This window comes from Kogia breviceps, chromosome 10 (genome assembly GCF_026419965.1).
Source record: "Kogia breviceps isolate mKogBre1 chromosome 10, mKogBre1 haplotype 1, whole genome shotgun sequence".
In the NCBI taxonomy this organism is placed as follows: domain Eukaryota; kingdom Metazoa; phylum Chordata; class Mammalia; order Artiodactyla; family Physeteridae; genus Kogia; species Kogia breviceps.
This window is the reverse complement of record NC_081319.1, coordinates 84,922,817-84,940,232: the sequence shown is the minus strand read 5'-3', so window position 1 is coordinate 84,940,232 and position 17,416 is coordinate 84,922,817. Positions and strand designations below refer to the sequence as shown.

Genomic DNA, 17,416 nt, shown 5'->3' with positions numbered 1-17,416 from the left:
GCCCCCTAAAGTTATTAACTTGTCAGCATTTAGGGACTTCTCTGCCAGTCCAGTGGTTAATGGACTTTGTGGGCACGGGTTTGATCCCTGGTTGGGAAATGAAGATCCTGCATGCCGCACGGAGGAGCCAAAGAAACAAAAACAAAAAAAGAGAGAAATGTACAAACCAGATACTCTCAGCCCATCCCTGTGGGTCGTGCTCATCCTGTCTCTCTCTGACTCCCACCCTTTCACATAGAATTTGGTCGTGCTTGGTGATATTACTTTTTTTTTTTCAAGCCAGGTATATTGGGCAATTCCCTGGCAGTCCAGTGTTTAGGACTCTGCGCTTTCACTGCCGAGGGCCCAGGTTCGATCCCTGGTCAGGGAACTAAGATCCTACAAGCCTCACGACACAGCCAAAAAAAGCCAGGTATATTGAAGTATAGCTTATATACAGTAAAATCCATCCTTTTTAGGAGTACAGTTTGATAAGTTTTGACAAATTCATATAGTTGTGTAAATGCCACTGCAATCATGATGTAGAATATTTCCATTGCCCCAGAAAGTTCCTTATGCCCCTTTGGAATCAATACCCTCTCTTCGCTCCTAGCCCCTAGTGACCACTGACCTGAGTGTGAAGTAACACAGGCCCACGCTGCTTGGGCACACACAGTGCCCTGTAGGCACTATCCTGAGCACTACCCAGGAATCAATCCATTAAACCTTCACAAACCTCCACTGTCATCATTGTCTGTATCCTCATTTTACCAGAGAGGAAGATGAGAAGTTCCATGAGGCAGCTCACTTTCTTCTCAAGATTACATAGTGGGAGTTAGATTCGAACCCTAGTCTACCTCGTCCCCAATCCAGCAGTGTACCACATCGGTCAGAGAGTGGATGCTGGAACCAGCTTACTCTGGTTCAACTCCATGTTCTATTCATCTAATTTTCGTGGTAAGTCTCTGAGAAGAAGGCCTTTACAACATCCCTTTCACGGGTGAGGATACAGCACAGCAACTCTGCACCACAGCAAGGGCTAGAGCTGAGATTGAATTCCAGGAAGTTTGGCTCCAGAGACAAATCAACCAACCTCTATGCTTCCCTGCCTCTTAACAATCCTCATTATTAACATTATGATTTGGCTCACTGCCCTAGCTCGTTGTCTTTGGGGTTTTACGCTGCTCTGATATTTGTGTCCTGCTTGTGTCTCACTTTCAAACTCTGAATGGGTTATGCACACATGCCCCAGGGTAGAATAACCTTGCTGGGCAGCCCTGTTGGGCATTCTCTCCTCTGGTCATATCGCTGGACTCTTGCCAGCCCTTGGGAGCTGCCTCTAGCTCAGGCAAGGATCCTAATCCAGCAGGGGAAGTCGGGGAGGTAAGGACATCTGCAGGGTGACCCATGCCTAAGAAATCTCCAGCTACTTTTTTCAAGAGGACATGGTATAGTCAGAAGACAAGAGAAGGTCTTGAGGTCATCTAAAAAGAGCATTTGTTTCCTCAAACAATTTTTTTTTTTTTTTTTTTTTTTTTGGCCACGCCACATGTGGGATCTTAGTTCCCTGACCAGGGATCAAACCCATGCCCCCTGCACTTGGAGCACAGAGACTTAACCACTGGACCACCAGGGAAGTCCCTTCCTCAAAGAAATTTTGAGTTCTTTCAGATGAGAGACTAACCATTGAAACCCCTGTCAGGGCTGAGTACTGTGCCTAACTTATATTAGGTACTCAGTAGATTTTGATTGAATGATAAATGAATGAATGAACAAAAAGACCCAGATTCTCTTAAGTTAGCTCTGTGCTGTCGCATATGGTAGCATGTGGCTATTTAAATTTTAATTGATTAAAATTAAATACAATTTAAAATTCAATTCCTCGGGACTTCCCTGGTGGCACAGTGGTTAAGAATCCGCCTGCCAATGCAAGGGACACGGGTTCGAGCCCTGGTCCGGGAAGATCCCACATGCCGCGGAGCAACTAAGCCCGTGCACCACAACTACTGAGCCTGCACTCTAGAGCTGGCGAGCCACAGCTACTGAGCCCGCGCGCCCTAGAGCCCGTGCTCTGCAACAAGAGAAGCCACTGCAATCAGAAGCCCGCGCACAGCAATGAAGAGTAGCGCCTGCTTGCCACAACTAGAGAAAGCCCGCATACAGCACCGAAGACCCAACGCAGCTAAAAATAAACAAATGAATAAATTTATTTAAAAAAAGAAATAATAATTTAAAAAAATTCAGTTCCTCATTCGCATCAGTGTACAAAAACACTCAGTGTACAAAAACCTCATGTAGCCGGTGGTTACTATATTGGAAAGCGCAGGTATAGTGCATTTCCATCATCATAGAAAGTTCTATTGGACAGCACCGGGCTAGAATGATGAGTGGGGTGAGAGAAGGAAAACTGCTGCATTGTGAAAATATTCATTGTGAGCTGATGGCTTTCATTTGCTTTCAATACTTTTAAAGCAGTCAAGATCAGTCTGCTCTAGTTGGATGAGGTCTCCTACCACCCTTTCAGAGGTCTAGAAACAACTTCTTCAGAAATCTATTACTGAATAAGGGAAACGTGTTTCTGATCATAGCCATGACCCAAACTTCTGTGAAAAGGAAGACAAGAGGTTGAAAGGGGAACTAAGAGAGTTTTTTCTGTCATAGGCCACACGGAACCAACTAATCCAGGGTGCTCTGCACCCATTATCTCATTCAGTCCTCCTAGCAGCCCTGTAGGACACAGGAGGGCAGTGGAGATAAGTGGCTGAAAGGCATAGAAATGATGGAGGCTAGTCCCTGCACTCAAATCATCAGTAGATTGACTGTCAAATGTGTTCCAACTATGAGCAGTGGAAGGTAGAAAGATGGAAAAATGGGCCTCAATAAGTTTCTAACCTAGTTAAGGGAAAGTAAGAGACATATAATAATATATAACTAACTGTACATACATATACACATATATGTAATAATAATATATAACTAACTGTACATACATATACACATATATGTACAATTATATGTATATATTTTATACATGTACACACTAATATATGCACATACACAATAACATAATAACTAACATTTGTTTGGTATATTAGAGCTTAGCAAGTACTTTTCCTCATATGAAGACCCAGCAAATCACCGTGTTGAATGTCAAATGAATGTAATGTTGAGACAGAAAGCGAGCATTTTAGGAATTCAGAGCAGGGTGAGATCACTGCAGGAAGGGGTGATGGGGAAAATTTTGGTTGAGGCATAGAACTAGCAGAAATGCTGGGCAGTCACACAAACCCGAATACAACTCCTGGCTTCCCTACTAGAAACCTGCCAGGATCTCTACTGCTAATAGTTTTAAAGGAGATAATTGTAAGTTCATCTCACTTTCTAGAAGATAAAATGCTAACTAAGAGTGCTTAGTGGTCTGTGTTTCCTCTCTGGTCCTCCACCCAAATGATCAAAATACTTTTTTAAAAAAAATACTCCCATCTGTTTCATAGAGATTCTAAAAACACAGGTAACCTGGATACTTTAGATGTGAAATGGTTTGAGTTGCCTTTACTTAATAACCCTGTGATTATTAACCCAGGGCACTTCCCTGGTGGTCCAGTGGTTAAGACGCTGCACTCCCAATGCAGGGGGCCTGGGTTCAATCCCTGGTTGGGGAACTAAGCCCTCATGCTGCAACTACTGAGCCCAAGAGCTGCAACTAGAGAAGCCCACACGTCACAACAAAGAGCCCGCACGCAGGAACGAAGACCCAGCTCAGCCTAAATAAATAAATAAATAAATAAATTTACAAAAAAAAAAGCTTAAAAAAAATAATAACCCTGTGATGAGCATTTGATGGTACAGCTCAAACACCTTATTAACACCCGGAGTTATATAAGGTCAGCTCTGCCCATAATTTCTGCAGTGAAATGCATGAAAATCCAGCCCTGCATTTTGACTGGGCTTTCCTAGGTTCTCCTTACATAATTGCAGCCATTTCTCTGCCAGTAGTGATTTAGAAATGCCTCTCTAAAGCCCTCTGCATTTACCTCAGCTTCCTTTAATTTTTCTAAAACTTTTACCTTCCTTTCTTAGCATTTGGATTTCTTTGGTTTCAAGCCACAGAAACTCATTATGGCTAACTTAGAAAAGCTGAGCATTGGGAGGATGTTGGAGAGCTCAGAGCCTCAAAGGAAGGCTAGAGAGCTAGGCTCAGGGAACACAGGAACCAGGGCAGCTCCGGGGACTCCATAGCAGGAATCAAGTCTTGCCCTCACTGCCTGATGAAATGAATGAATGACAGCTAGTTTTCTTCCATCCCTCACATTCATGTTCATCATTCAAAGCTCCAGCAGAGAGAGTCTGGTTAGTCTGGTTTAGGTAGGGGCCTGGGGAAGAAAGGACATCTTAACTGAAAGCTCAATAGGACTGTGCACAGGTAATTCCCCAAAGAATCCAATGACTATTGTCAGAAGAGGAGGAGAGAGTCATTGCTGCATTGTCAAAACCCAGATACTATCCACTATACCCTAGTTTTCCTTCCTAACCTCCATTTCCTACTTTTTCTAATTATCCATAATAGGAATGACCAACACATCTTCCAGGGTTGTGGAGAAGATATATAAATATAAATCCACTTGTACTGGAATTTTCCCCCAAAGGATTAATGGTTGGGGAAGTTTGGCCTTACGTCTCAGTGTTGCGTGGAAGGATTAAGGAAGATAATATATGCAAAATGGCTCTCACAGTGCCTGGCGCCTAGTGAGGTTCATTACATGCATTGCTATTTCAGCCCTCCTCACCGCCCCCTTCTGTGCTGGAGCCAGCTCATGAGAGCAGATTGTGATATTTTCAGGAATTTTATGAGCCAGCTGACATAACATTGGTAGCTTGAAGTTGACCTTGTTGGGAATATTTACACCACGGAAACTGGAAATGCAGCTAATTAGACTCCCCCCAACCTCCAGGCAGCTGTTAAATATTTCTCAGCTCAGCCCTGCATCTACTTCTTTCCTCCCTTCACAAGATGTGAGCAGAACCAAAGTACAGCTCAACCACCTTATTAACACTCAGAGTTATATTAGATCTGCTCTGCCCATAATTTCTGCAGTGTACCATGCATGAAAATCCAGCCCTGCATTTTGCCTGGGCTTGCCTAGTTTCTCCTTACATAATCATAGTCACTTTCCTGCCAGTAATAATTTAGAAATGTCTTTCTAAAGTCCTGTGCACTTTGCCTCAGCTTCCTTTAATTTTTCTAAAGCGTTTACCTTCCTTCCTTAGCATTTGGTTTCCTTTGGTTTTGAGCCACAGAAGCTCATTATGGCTAAAAAACAGAAAAGTTGAGTATGTGTGTCAGTTAGGATTAGATTCAGCTGTGAGAGACAAAAAATTAGAATAGTGGTTTACTAGATATAAATTCATTCTCTCTGATAGAAAGAAAGTCTAGATCAAGGCTGGCAGTTCAGGCTTGGCTAGAAGCTCACTTTGTTGCCTCACATCCTCAGTACGTAGTTTTTACTTCATGATCTAAGATGGCTGTCCAAGCTGCACATTCCAGCCAGTAGAACAAGGGCAAAGAAACACATCCTTTCCTCTTAATCCATTGACAGAAGTAATGCACAGCATTTCTGCTTATATGAAATAGGCTGAAGTGAAGTCATTTAACCATATCCAGCTGCAAGGGAGGCTGGGATATGTGTTATTTACTCCAGGCACCTCTGTGCCCAGATGGAAAGGGTGGATACTGGGAGACAGCTGGGCAGGGTTTAGGAAAGTGTAGGAGAGAGGGGAAAGTGGGGCTGGTGTGGTGGGGATAAGTGTGCTTTGTGGAATTTTGAAGGAGCTGGCTGGAATAGAAAATTAGAAATACTGGAAAATGAGGTTAAGTAAACAAGGTGAAAGCCAGATCTCAGTGAGGGTCCAGGAAAGCAGACAAAAGAGTCTTTATCTAGTGCCATTAGAAACAGGAGGCATTAAACTTTTGGGTAGGGGAGCTGTATGATCAAAGGCATTAAAGAGATTTTAATCTGGCGTTTACGTCCGAGTCATGTTGGGTGGGGGGAAGGAAAAACAGGAAAGGGCAGGGAGGTTGGAGAGGAGACCGATTTAACAATCCAGGTGTGAGGTGATTATGTGGGGGCAATGGGAACAAGGAGGAAGAAATAAATCTGAGAGGCATTTGCTAGAAAATATGTTAGGATTGGTGGCTGGCCCGATAGGGAGTTTCAGGTTGGGGCGGCCAAGAAACAAGTAAATAAGTGAACCTGCCTTGATAGGTGTTTTAGGTTGGGTCACCTAGAGGCAGAGCCTGGCACAGAACTTTTGTCCAAGGGACTGATGCGGGGAGGAGAAGAAGAACGAGGGGAACAAGAGGGCAAAGCCAAGAAGCTAAGCAAGGATGTGGGCTAAGCTGTAATCCGAGTCCACGGGGAGACTTTCAGTGCAAATCACACCAGAGTCGGCTCCACCTTGAGGGAAGGGGGCTGGTGTTTTACAGTCGCGCATCAGGCAGTCAATGGCTGAGATCTGTCCAAAGTGTGTGCTGTGGGGATGGCTTGTCTCCCATTCGGTCCAGGCCAATTCTCCAGAAAAGGAGACAGCTGTGTGTGGTTATCAGACAACATGCCTGGTACCTGGGGGATGAGTAGACCAGCTGGTAAAGAGGATCTGGGTGAGGCCCAGATAGCATCCATTACAGTGGGTCCATTTTGGATGTGTTGGACTTGAGGTGGCAAAGAAATAAGGTATTGGCACATGACTAGAGGGAAACTGGCAATACAAGATAAGGGTTCATGTCGATGAACAGGACTGGTTATGGAGGTATTGGAGTGGGAGACTCTGCACACAGGTGATAGTTTCATCAAGAAGGAGTGAGCCCAGGACTTCCCTGGTGGTCCAGTGGTTAAGACTCTGTGCTCCCAATGCAGGGGCCCTGGGTTCAATCCCTGGTCAGGGAGCTAGAGCCCGCATGCCGCAACTAAAGAGCCTGCATGCCACAAGGAAGATCCCGCATGGCAGCAACGAAGATCCTGTGTGCTGCAACTAGGACCAGGCGCAGCCAAATAAATAAATATTTTTAAAAAAAGAAGAAGAAGTGAGCTCTTTGAGGGCCATGGATAGAGAGAGGGGAGCAAGCCTTTGGAAAGTAAGTTGGTTACAGCCTAGTGGGAAGGTGGGAAGGAGAAGAGGAACCAATGAGTAAAGCAAAGCAGAGACCGTTATAGAAGCATGTCCGTGTGGTAGTTGACCTTATATTAAGACTGGAAGTCAAGGAAAGAAGTTGAAGGAGAATGAGTATGGAGGAAAAGGTGAGGTGTTTTTGACTTTAGTCAGTTGGGAGGTTGTTGGTGGTCTTTGAGGGAACAATTTCACAGCAGGACAAGGTTAGAAACCACGTGGTCGAGGCTAGTAACGCTTTCCACATTTAATGTCATTCCATCTGACTAACTCAACTCGTCTAGGGTACTTTCTCCTTCAGTTTCTATGCTGCTCATTCTTGCTCCTCCTAAGGTCACTCTATGTTCTGGTTATCTAATGTTGCCTAAAAGATTACCCCAAGACTTAGCAGGCATGACACTCTTTGTTACCTTTATGGGTTCTGTGGATCAGGAGTTTGGATGGAGTGCAGTGGGGATGGAAATGGCCTGCCTCTGCTCCATGATGTCTGGGGTCGAAGCTGGAAGACTCGAAAGCTGGAGACTGGAACCATCCGTCTGCAGGATCCTTCATTCACACGTCTGGCAGTGGATGCTGGCTATTGGCTGGGGGCCTCAGTTCCTCTCCCTTGGTCTAGATTGGGCCTCTCTTGCATGGTGTCTGGGTTACTGAGAAAGAGAACCAGGCATGAACTATATACTTTTTATGACCTCACTTTTTTATGATCGACATTGCTTTCCCCCTAATCCATTGGTCATGGCAGTCACAGCCCCACCCAGATTCAAGGGGAAGGAACAAGATCCCACCCTGGCATGTCAGTCACGGGGTAAGAAGAGTATCGGAGGAGGATACCCATCTTTGGAAAATATAGCCTTTCATCCTCTGTCAGAACTCTCCATTTGCTTCTTATGAGTGGCCCCATTTATTCAACAGTCATCAGTAATAACAGCAACTGGAGGAACTTCCTGAGGACAGGGGTCTGGCCTGTTATGATTGTCTTCTTTATCTTTATATCCTGAACATTTTGAGCAGTGATAGGCTCACCATAGATTCCTGTGGAAGGAAGAACTCCTTTTAAGTCTATTTTTCTCAGACACTGCATCGTTTGATCCTAAACTAGCTATCATGACCATTTCACAGTTGAAGAAACTAAGGGGCTTAGAGAGGTAAGTGGGCTACCCTTCAGATGACTTAGCTAGCAAGAGCTCAGCTGTGACACGAACCCAGGTCTTCTGGGTTGAAGTTACTTTTATTAAGAACTTGATGCCTCCAAACAGCGGGACTGTTCCTTCAGTGCCCCTGTCTCCTCCATCCTCACAGTAGCCCAGGGCCAATTACGGGGCGATGGACAGTGATCCCTCAGTTGCCGACTGACCAATCCTGCACTTGATACACTGATTTAACATGGTGATTTAATATGATTTTGCATCTCTTTTCTCAAGAGAGCAGGAGAGGGCTAGGGCACAGACTCTCGTGCTGCGCTCAGCTTCCGGGCTGGGTAGAAGGCCAAGAGGAAGTTGGTCCTCATCTCTCTGAGTGGGCAGCACCCATGTCAGGAGTGTGGGGTGAGAGGAGATGCCAAGAAGAGTTCTGTTGGGGCAATCAGATGGTGATCTGAGGGAACCACGTGGGAAGAGGGGGGGAAAGCCTAGAAGGGAAGTGGCTGAGGTAGTTACTCTAGGTTCAGCTCAGAGGGGAGAGGGGAGCCAATTTCCGCCCTCTCCCCAACTCACATCCCAGCCCTAAAAATGCTTCACAGCCTCAGGAGGAAATCCTGGCCAAGTATCCAGTGTGGATGGCAGGGGTGCTTATCTAGATCACTAGTGGGTGGGAGGACATCTTAGAACTTATATCAGGCCCCAATTTTCCAAATCCTGCCTGTGCCCTGCCACCTCTGCCCCCGCAAACCAATTTTTGACTTTATCTCTTTAGAAACGTCCCCAGGCTAGCAGTTTATTTCTCAGAGATTGCAGATCAGGAAGGACCTTCAGAAACCACAATGTCCACTTCCACTGTGGGGCAGAAAGCATAGGGTAGCCTAACCCCTTGATGCCTGGGAAGTAACAAAGGACCAACTCCTCCATGTTGTAGGACAACCGGCCTTACCAGGTCCCCGCTCTCCCCCACCAGCCCTGAAGGGACCTCTTAGAGTCCTTCTCTCTCTGGTTTCTCCCCATCCTTCTCCCCTTTGCTAAAATGCTTACTTTCCCTGCTCAGGCCCTTTGAAAGTAGCTCACTATGACTTTTCATATCACCTCCAACTCTTCAGCCTAAACTTCATGGACCTTGGTGGCCCAGCTTCAACTGTATCATTCGTGAGTCACCCCTGCTCCTTTGTTCTAGCCCCATCAACATGCCTGTTGCTCTCCCCCACGTAGGGATTACTCACCGCTTAAGTCACCAGTCCCTCTGGAATGTGCCCCCTCCTCCATGACACCCATTCTCCCCACATCCTTTATTATTTTGTTTAAACTAACAATGTTTTTTCCCCCTCCAGTGATTAAAATAATGTGTGTTTGTTGTGGAAAATCTGTGAAATGCAAAATGTATACAAACAAAAGAAAATTAAAAGTACCCAAAATTCCACAATCCTAATGTAGCTAATGTTACCATTCCGGCGGATTTCCTTCCAGTATTCTCATCAGAACTCCTTCCTGCTTCAGGCCTTCATGAATGCTTATTATTCCTTTTTATTATTCCTTATTATTCCTAAAAGTCTCTCCCTCTGTCTCCCTCTTTCTCTCTTCCCTTCCTAGTTCTGTGAGTCAATCAACTCATCCTTATTAACATAAAGGTCACTCTCTCAGTTAGGTCTCCCTATTACATATTCACCATACCCAGTACTTTTCCTTGTAGCACTTGCCACAACTAGAAATAAACCATCATTTTTGTCCTCGTGTGTTTAACGTCTGTCTTGGCCACTTGACTTGACGTAAGGTCCATGACTGGCTTTCTTGTTTATTCAGATGACCCTAGCATCCACCACAGTGCCCTGGATACAGAAAAAACACAATACATGGCACCAAGATGCCTTCTTGAATAACTGTGTGTCTGTCCTCTCAGCACTTTAAATAGTCAGTTTCACAAATACAGTGAATCAATTACCATATGCCTGACCTGGTTCCAGGTACAGGATACCCAGTTCTTGCCCTCAAGGAGCACTTAGCCTTCTGAAGGAGACAGACCAGTAAATGCAACATTTGAGTACATCTTTAAGTATATGATGATCAACGGTATTGAGTAACACATAGAGGAAGGGTCCCTAAACCTTGGGGGGAGGTGACATCATTGTTTTATTTTGTCCTTGGTAATGCATTTACTTTGTAGAATCAGAGGATAGTAGAATTGAGTGGTACCATAAGATCAACAGGCCTTATCTCGTCCTACAAGATGAGGAAACGAAAGCAGTGAAGGGCAGTAAAGTGACTTGGCCAAAGCCATTGGGTAGTTGATTGGTGGTTGATCGGGAATTAGACCTCGATCTTGAGATTCCCAGCCCCGTGCTCTTTTCCATTGTGCCTTGGGGGCCTCTGGAGCACCCGCTTCCTTCATCAGCCCCCAAGTCCCATTGATTTTCCCTTGTAAAGATCTCTCCAGTCTGTCCACTTTCCCTCACCTCCCTGTCACCACACTCCAAGTCTCCATCACCTCCAGCCTGCGGGCCTACCCCACCTCCTACCTTATCTCACTGCCTCCAGTCTTGCCCTGCTCAGATCCCTTCTCCGAGTTGCAGCCAGAGTGAGCCTTCCCAGATCTGAGTGTGAGCATGTCTATCCCTGGCTTAAAGCCCCAGAGGCTTGCCACCAAGCTTTTAGGAGTATGTTCAAAAGTCTTCTGTTTTTCTCTTCCATTTTACTGAAATATAATTGACATACAGCACTGTATAAGTTTAAGGTGTACAACATAATGATCTGACGTATGTATGACATGAAATGATTACAATAGGTTTAGTGAATATCCATCATCTCATATAGATACGTTAAAGAAATGGAGAAAAAAATTTTTTCCTTGTGATGAGAACTCTTAGGACTTACTCTCTAACAACTTTCATATATAATGGACCATAGTGTTAACTGTATTTATCATGCTGTACATTACATCCCTAGAACTTATAACTGGAAGTTTATACCTTTTGACTGCCTTCATCTGATTGCCCCTCCCTCCCACTCCCTGCCTCTGGTAACTGCAAATCCGATCTTTTTTTTCTATGAGTTTGTTTGTTTGTTTTTGACCTATAACTGACCTATAACACTATGTTAATTCCTGATGCGAAGTATAGTGATTTGATATTTCTACACATTTCAAAATGATCACCATGATAAGTCTAGTTGTCATCTGTCACCATACAAAGATATTACGTAATTATTAACTATAATCTTCACGCTGCACATTTATACCTGTGACTCATTTATTTTATAACTGAAAGTTTGTACTTTTCATACCTCTTAGTCTCTGTCACCTATTCCTCTTGTTCTCCCACCCACCTCCCCTCTGGCACCTGCTTGTTCTCTGCATCTATGACTCTGTTTCTGTTCAGTTCTGTTTGTTCATTTGTTTTGTTTTTCAGATTCCACATATAAGTAAAATCATACAGTATTTGTTTTTCTCTGTCTGACTTATTTCGCTTAGCATAACATACTCTAGGTCCATCCATGCTGTTGCAAATGGCAAGATTTCATTCTTTTTTATGGCTGAGTAATATTCCAGAGTGTGTGTGTGTGTGTGTGTGTGTGTGTGTGTGTGTGTGTGTGTGTGTGTATGACACATCTTCTTTATCCATTCATCCATTGATGGGCACTTAGGTTACTTCCATATCTTGGCTATTGTCAATAATTTCTGCAATGAATATATGGGTGCATATATCTTTTCAAATTAACGTTTTTGTTTTCTTTGGATAAATTCCCAGAAGTAGGATTGCTGGATCATATAATGGTTCTACTTTTTTTTTTTTTTAATGGTTCTACTTTTAACTTTCTGAGGAATCCACACTGTTCTCCATAGTGGCTGCACCAATTTATATTCCCATCAAAAGAGTACTAGGGTTCCCTTTTCTTTACATCTTGGCCAACACTTGCTATTTGTGGTCTTTCTGATAATAGTTATTCTGACAGGTATGAGGTGATTGTGGTTTTGATATGCATTTCCCTGATCAGCAATGTTGAACATCCTTTCACATGCCTCTTGGCCATCTGTATATCTTCTTTGGAAAAATGTCTCTTCATTCTCTGTCCATTAAAAAAAAATTTTTTTTGATGTTGAGTTCAAAATTCTTAATATGGTGTATTAATCTGCTCAGGCAACATAACAACATACCACAGACTAGGTGGCTTAAACAACAAAAATTTATTTCTCATAGTCCTGGAGGCTGGAAGCCCAAGCTCAAGGTGCCAGCAAGGTAGGTCTAATTCTGAAGCATATTCTCTTGCCTTGTGGGGGGCCACCATCTCCCTGTATGCTCATATGGCCTCTTTCTTCTCTGTGCACACATGGGCAGAGAGATCTCTCTTGTATCTTTTATAAGGACACCCATCCCATCAGACTAGGGCCCCACCCTCAGGACCTCATTTAACCTTAATTACCTCCTAGAGACCCTATCTTCAAATATAGTCACATTGGGGTTTAGGGCTTCAACATATGAATTTTGAGGAGCACAATTCAGTCCATGGCATATGGCCTACGAGGTCTTTCTTGATTAGCCCATCTTACCAGCATCCTCTAAGCCCCTCTCTTCTCTCTGCCCCCATGCTTCTGTAACTTGAATTTCTCTTGGTTCCTCAAACTTGTCCAGATCTCTTGCAAATCTAACCACTCCATCACCTTCCTTTCGTCCTCTGCCTACCCCACTGCTATTGGGTCTTTGTAAGAAGAAATCTATCTAGCTTTAGAATAAGCAGATATGGTTTTGCCCCCTTTTGACCCGAGTCCATCGAGCCATCCAGGACCTGTCTTGGACCTCTTTGAGAATCACCTACTCTTTTGAGAACTGAGAACTGAAGATGGTAGAGTGTACAACCCCCTTTGTGAGCTAGAGACCAGAACTCAATTCCTGCTTTATTGGTGAGCTTCCTCCTTTTGGATCTGTATTTTGGCCTTTCAGTTTCTTCTTAGGGAGACCCACTGGACTCATTTCTTGAGGGACATGGCTCTCCCTTGCCTGTTAAGCAATAAACTCATCTTCCCCTCCCCCAGCCCTGATGTCTTTCTATTTTGGTTTGTCACTTGCAAGTCTCAGTTTAAAGGTCTGTCTCTAAGGGAGGTCTTCCCTGATACCCCATCCTGTGTTTAGTTCTCTGGCTCTGCATTCCTATGGCAGCCTGTACTCTCCCTTTTTTAAGAGTTACCACCTCGTTTCTATATGTTTCATGTCTGTCCTTCTGAGCTCTGTAGGGCAGGAAGCATCTCCATCTGGTTGGTTGTGGTATCCCGAGGGCTAGTACGGTGCCTGACACCTAGTAGGTTATCAGCAAATATTAGCTTGTATTAGTAGATGCTCCATAAGTATCCATTGGCCTGCATCGTCCTCAAATCCATTGGCCTGCATTGTCCTCAGATAGTGTATGCATTTTGTTTTCTAAAGTGGACTAAAATTTCTCGGAAGAATCCTCTTTTCCTTTCTTTAAATCTCCCACACTATGACCATTATGGGTTTCTTCATCCAAGAAACATTTCAACAATGATTATTAATTGATCTCCCTACAATAACTTTCCCAACAGGCATCATATTTGAAGAAATAAGAAAATTTAAACAATATGTTATATAGCAGAACCATTTATTATAAATTTATTGTAACAATAATCTATTGAGAATTAACAAGGAATAAAGGAATTCTTCTCTTCCTCTTCTGCATAGTCAGGACTTTGTGTCCTTGAAATTGTGGGCTTCCTGACCCTTGAGCAGTTTGGCTTTTTTGTGTGTTTTAGAAAGAAAGGTAAGAATCAGACTGGGTGGCGGTTTATAGGAAGCCCACACCAACGTAGGCCTTGGTTTTGGAAGGTGCTGGATGTCTGGTCTGCTAGGGAAGGATGAAGAGGCAGGCAGTAACCTACCTCTTGGATGGCGCTTGTACCTCTGGGGACTCAGAGAAAACAGAGGGGATCCAGTTTCTCCAGGACATGTGGAGAGCTGGGCCTTCTCAAGAGCAGCCTCTCGGATGGTATTGGCTGCCAGCATCCATGAGAACTGCGCCCAGGTGCTCTGTACTGGGTATTTTCAGAACTTCAACAACTGCCCCCAGGTAAGGCCAGATCAAGACTATAGAGAAAAACAGAAAATGTTATGTTGCCACCCCCCAGTGTAATTAAAAATAAAAGAACTACATAAAACCAAAAACAGCTTTAAGGATGTAGTATAGATTTGTGATTTTTCCTAGATGCCTGACTACTCTGATTCCCTCTTGCTCTCTCCATCTCCTCCTCCTCTTTGTTCTTCTTCTTGAACATCAAATTTCCAAAGTTGATGTTTTTTTTCCTCTCTCCTAGCTTTGCTGATGCTATGCTTGGGCAATTAGGAATTGCCCAGGCCAGCCCAGTGGTCTGTTTCTGTTGGACCCCCGAGGCCTGGATGAGGAGCAAGGCAATGCTGACCAGGTGATCAGAGGAGCAAACTCTCATCTGTTTCCTCAGGACTGCAGAAGCCTCGACTTCCTTGTTTGATCCAAGGGAGGGACTCTGAAAATTGTCAGACACTAGAATACCATCAGTTATGGGCAGGGTGGAAGCCAGATTTGATACGAGTGAGTCCATACAGAAATAGGACATTACATGTGCCCCAAGAGCTGTGGATCAATTAATTCATATCTATTACATATATAGGGACATACATGCTTATTTACACATAAATGTTTCTAGATAGACAGAGAAGGAACTAGTAACAATTATGGCTTCTGGGAAATAGGGTGGGGTCTACTTTTTTTTTTCTGAGACAGTTTTTTTTAAACATTGAACAAATGTTATTTTTACAATAAAAATGTACTTCAAAAATTAAAATGACTCATCAGATTGCTAATATCTACAAATTTCAAACTACAGGACAGCTGGAGACTCTGCTTTCCAGGAGGGAGATCTTGTGACCCAGGCCTGGGTTGTGAAGGGGGACTAGTGATGCCTTCCAGCTGTGGCGTGTCCATTAGGCAGCCGGAGAGATAGCTAAATATAGACTAGCCAGAGAAGTGTGCCAAGATGAATCAGGGCTGGAGCTAGAACACTCCTTCACTGAGTCCATGAGCACGCACCTCATACCTAAGTTCCAGGCACTGAGAGTGTAGTAGTGGACAAAGCAGATGGGGCTCCTTGGCCCCCGGATTTGGAGTCTAATCACAACTACAATCAAGATATAGAACAGGTCTACTGTCCCCAAGACTCCCCTGTGCTATTCCTCTAGTCACATCTTCCCTCCTGCAACCCCACCAAACCTCTTGCTATTTTGATCTATTTGCTGTCACTTGAGCCTTGTCTTTTTAAAATATCACACAAATGGAATCATATAGCATGTAACCTTTTTGAGACCAGATTTTTTCACTCAGCATAATGCCTTTGAGATTCATCCAAGCTGTTGCATGAATAATTTGTTTCTTTTTGTTTTTGGATTGTGTGCCATGGCACGGATAAGCCAAGTAATGCATTTACCCATTTTAACTAGTTTTTGGTAATTACAAATGCAGGCTGCTATGAGCATACAGTGTATAGGTTTTTGTGTGAACATGTTTTTATTTCTCTCAGGTAAATACCTAGGGGATTATTGACTTGTACAGTAAATGTATTAACTTTATAAGAAATTGCCAAACTATGTTCCAGAGGATGATTTTGCATTCCACCAGTAATGAATGAGAGTTCCTGTTGCTGCCTTTTTGCCAACACTTGGTAGAACTGTCAACATTTAAAAAAACTTTTTGCTACTTTAACAGATTTGTAGTGGTAATTCGTCCTTTTTTTAAAAATTACATTTACTTTAAAAAAATATTTATTTATGGCTGCGTTGGGTATTCGTTGCTGCTCGCTGGACTTTCTCTAGTTGCGGCAAGTGGGGGCTACTCTTTGTTGCGGTGCGCAGGCTTCTCATTGCGGTGGCTTCTCTTTGCTATGGAGCACGGTCTCTAGGCACTTGGGCTTCAGTAGTTGTGGCACTTGGGCTCAGTAGTTGTGGCTCGTGGGCTCTAGAGTGCAGTCTCAGTAGCTGTGGCGCGTTGGCTTAGTTGCTCCGCGGCATGTGTGATCTTCCCGGACCAGGGCTCGAACCCGTGTGCCCTGCGTTGGCAGGCGGATTCTTAACCACTGCGCCACCAAGGAAGTCCCTTATCCTGGTTTTAATTTGCATTTCCCTAATGGCCAATAACGTTGAACAACTTTTTATATGCTTATTTGCTTTCCTTTTATCCTCTTTGGTGAGGTGTCCCTTCAAGTCTTTTGCCTACTTTTTAAATTGGGTTGTCTGTTTACTTGCTGTTGAGTTTTGAGAGTTCTTTATATATTCTGGATACATATCCATTGTTGAATACATAACTCGCAAATATTTTCTCCCACTTGGTACCTTGTCTTTTCATTCTCTTAATAGGATCTTTGGCACAGTAAATATTTTTATTTCGATGAAGAATATTTCTTTTATTACTCATTTTTATTGAGATATAAATGACATATAGCAAAAGTGTACAAATCATAAGTGTACAACTTGATAAGTTTTTGCACTTGTATTCACCCATTTAACCACCATCCAGATTGACAGTATCACCCCAGAAGGTTCCTTTAAACATCTATCTAGTCAATATGCAAAACCCCTTTCTTGCCCGCCTCTGAACTAACTGGTATTCTGACTTCTATCACCACAGTTAATTTTGTCTAGAAGGTTTCTAATGACTGTGCTCCAAGTTTTGTGACCTACCTGGTTTTGTCTTGGAAATTAGAAGCCTCCCAAACCCCACCTTGGGGAGAGACTCTAACGCCCCTCACCAGATGTGATGCAGAAGTTGGTGAGCAAAGCTGGGCTTCTTACCATCTTGCCTCTGGCATACCAGCAAACCAGTCTTCACAGCAGAGTCCACAAATCTGGTAGAAAAGGGTAGACAAGGCTTAGGCATCCTAAAACTCCAGTGAAGTGGCAAGGGCACTGTACCAGGAATCAAAAGGCATGGGTTCAGCTCCCCCTACCCCTGACATTTACTGCATGTCCTTGAACAAACTACATAAGCTTCCTGTGCCTCAGCCACCTCATCTGTAAAATGGGAACAGTAATATCTACCATGGTTATCAGGCCTGTTCACCAATATTTGAGTCTCTCTTTCCTTCCAGATACCTAGGAAGA

At 43.7% G+C, this 17,416-nt stretch overlaps 1 long non-coding RNA gene across 2 annotated transcripts; it reads right to left on the bottom strand.

Annotated features, from left to right (window-relative positions):
• Positions 1-7,559: 7,559 nt before the first annotated feature.
• Positions 7,560-17,093, bottom strand: LOC136792019 (uncharacterized). Of its 2 annotated transcripts, none has more exons than XR_010835122.1 (4): positions 16,997-17,093; positions 14,170-14,374; positions 10,802-10,977; positions 7,560-7,790 (listed from the first exon to the last, which is right to left on the bottom strand). It is a non-coding gene; the product is annotated as an uncharacterized lncRNA (long non-coding RNA). The 2 variants fall into 2 exon arrangements; XR_010835123.1 differs by lacking the exon at positions 7,560-7,790 and adding an exon at positions 10,021-10,114.
• Positions 17,094-17,416: the final 323 nt, after the last annotated feature.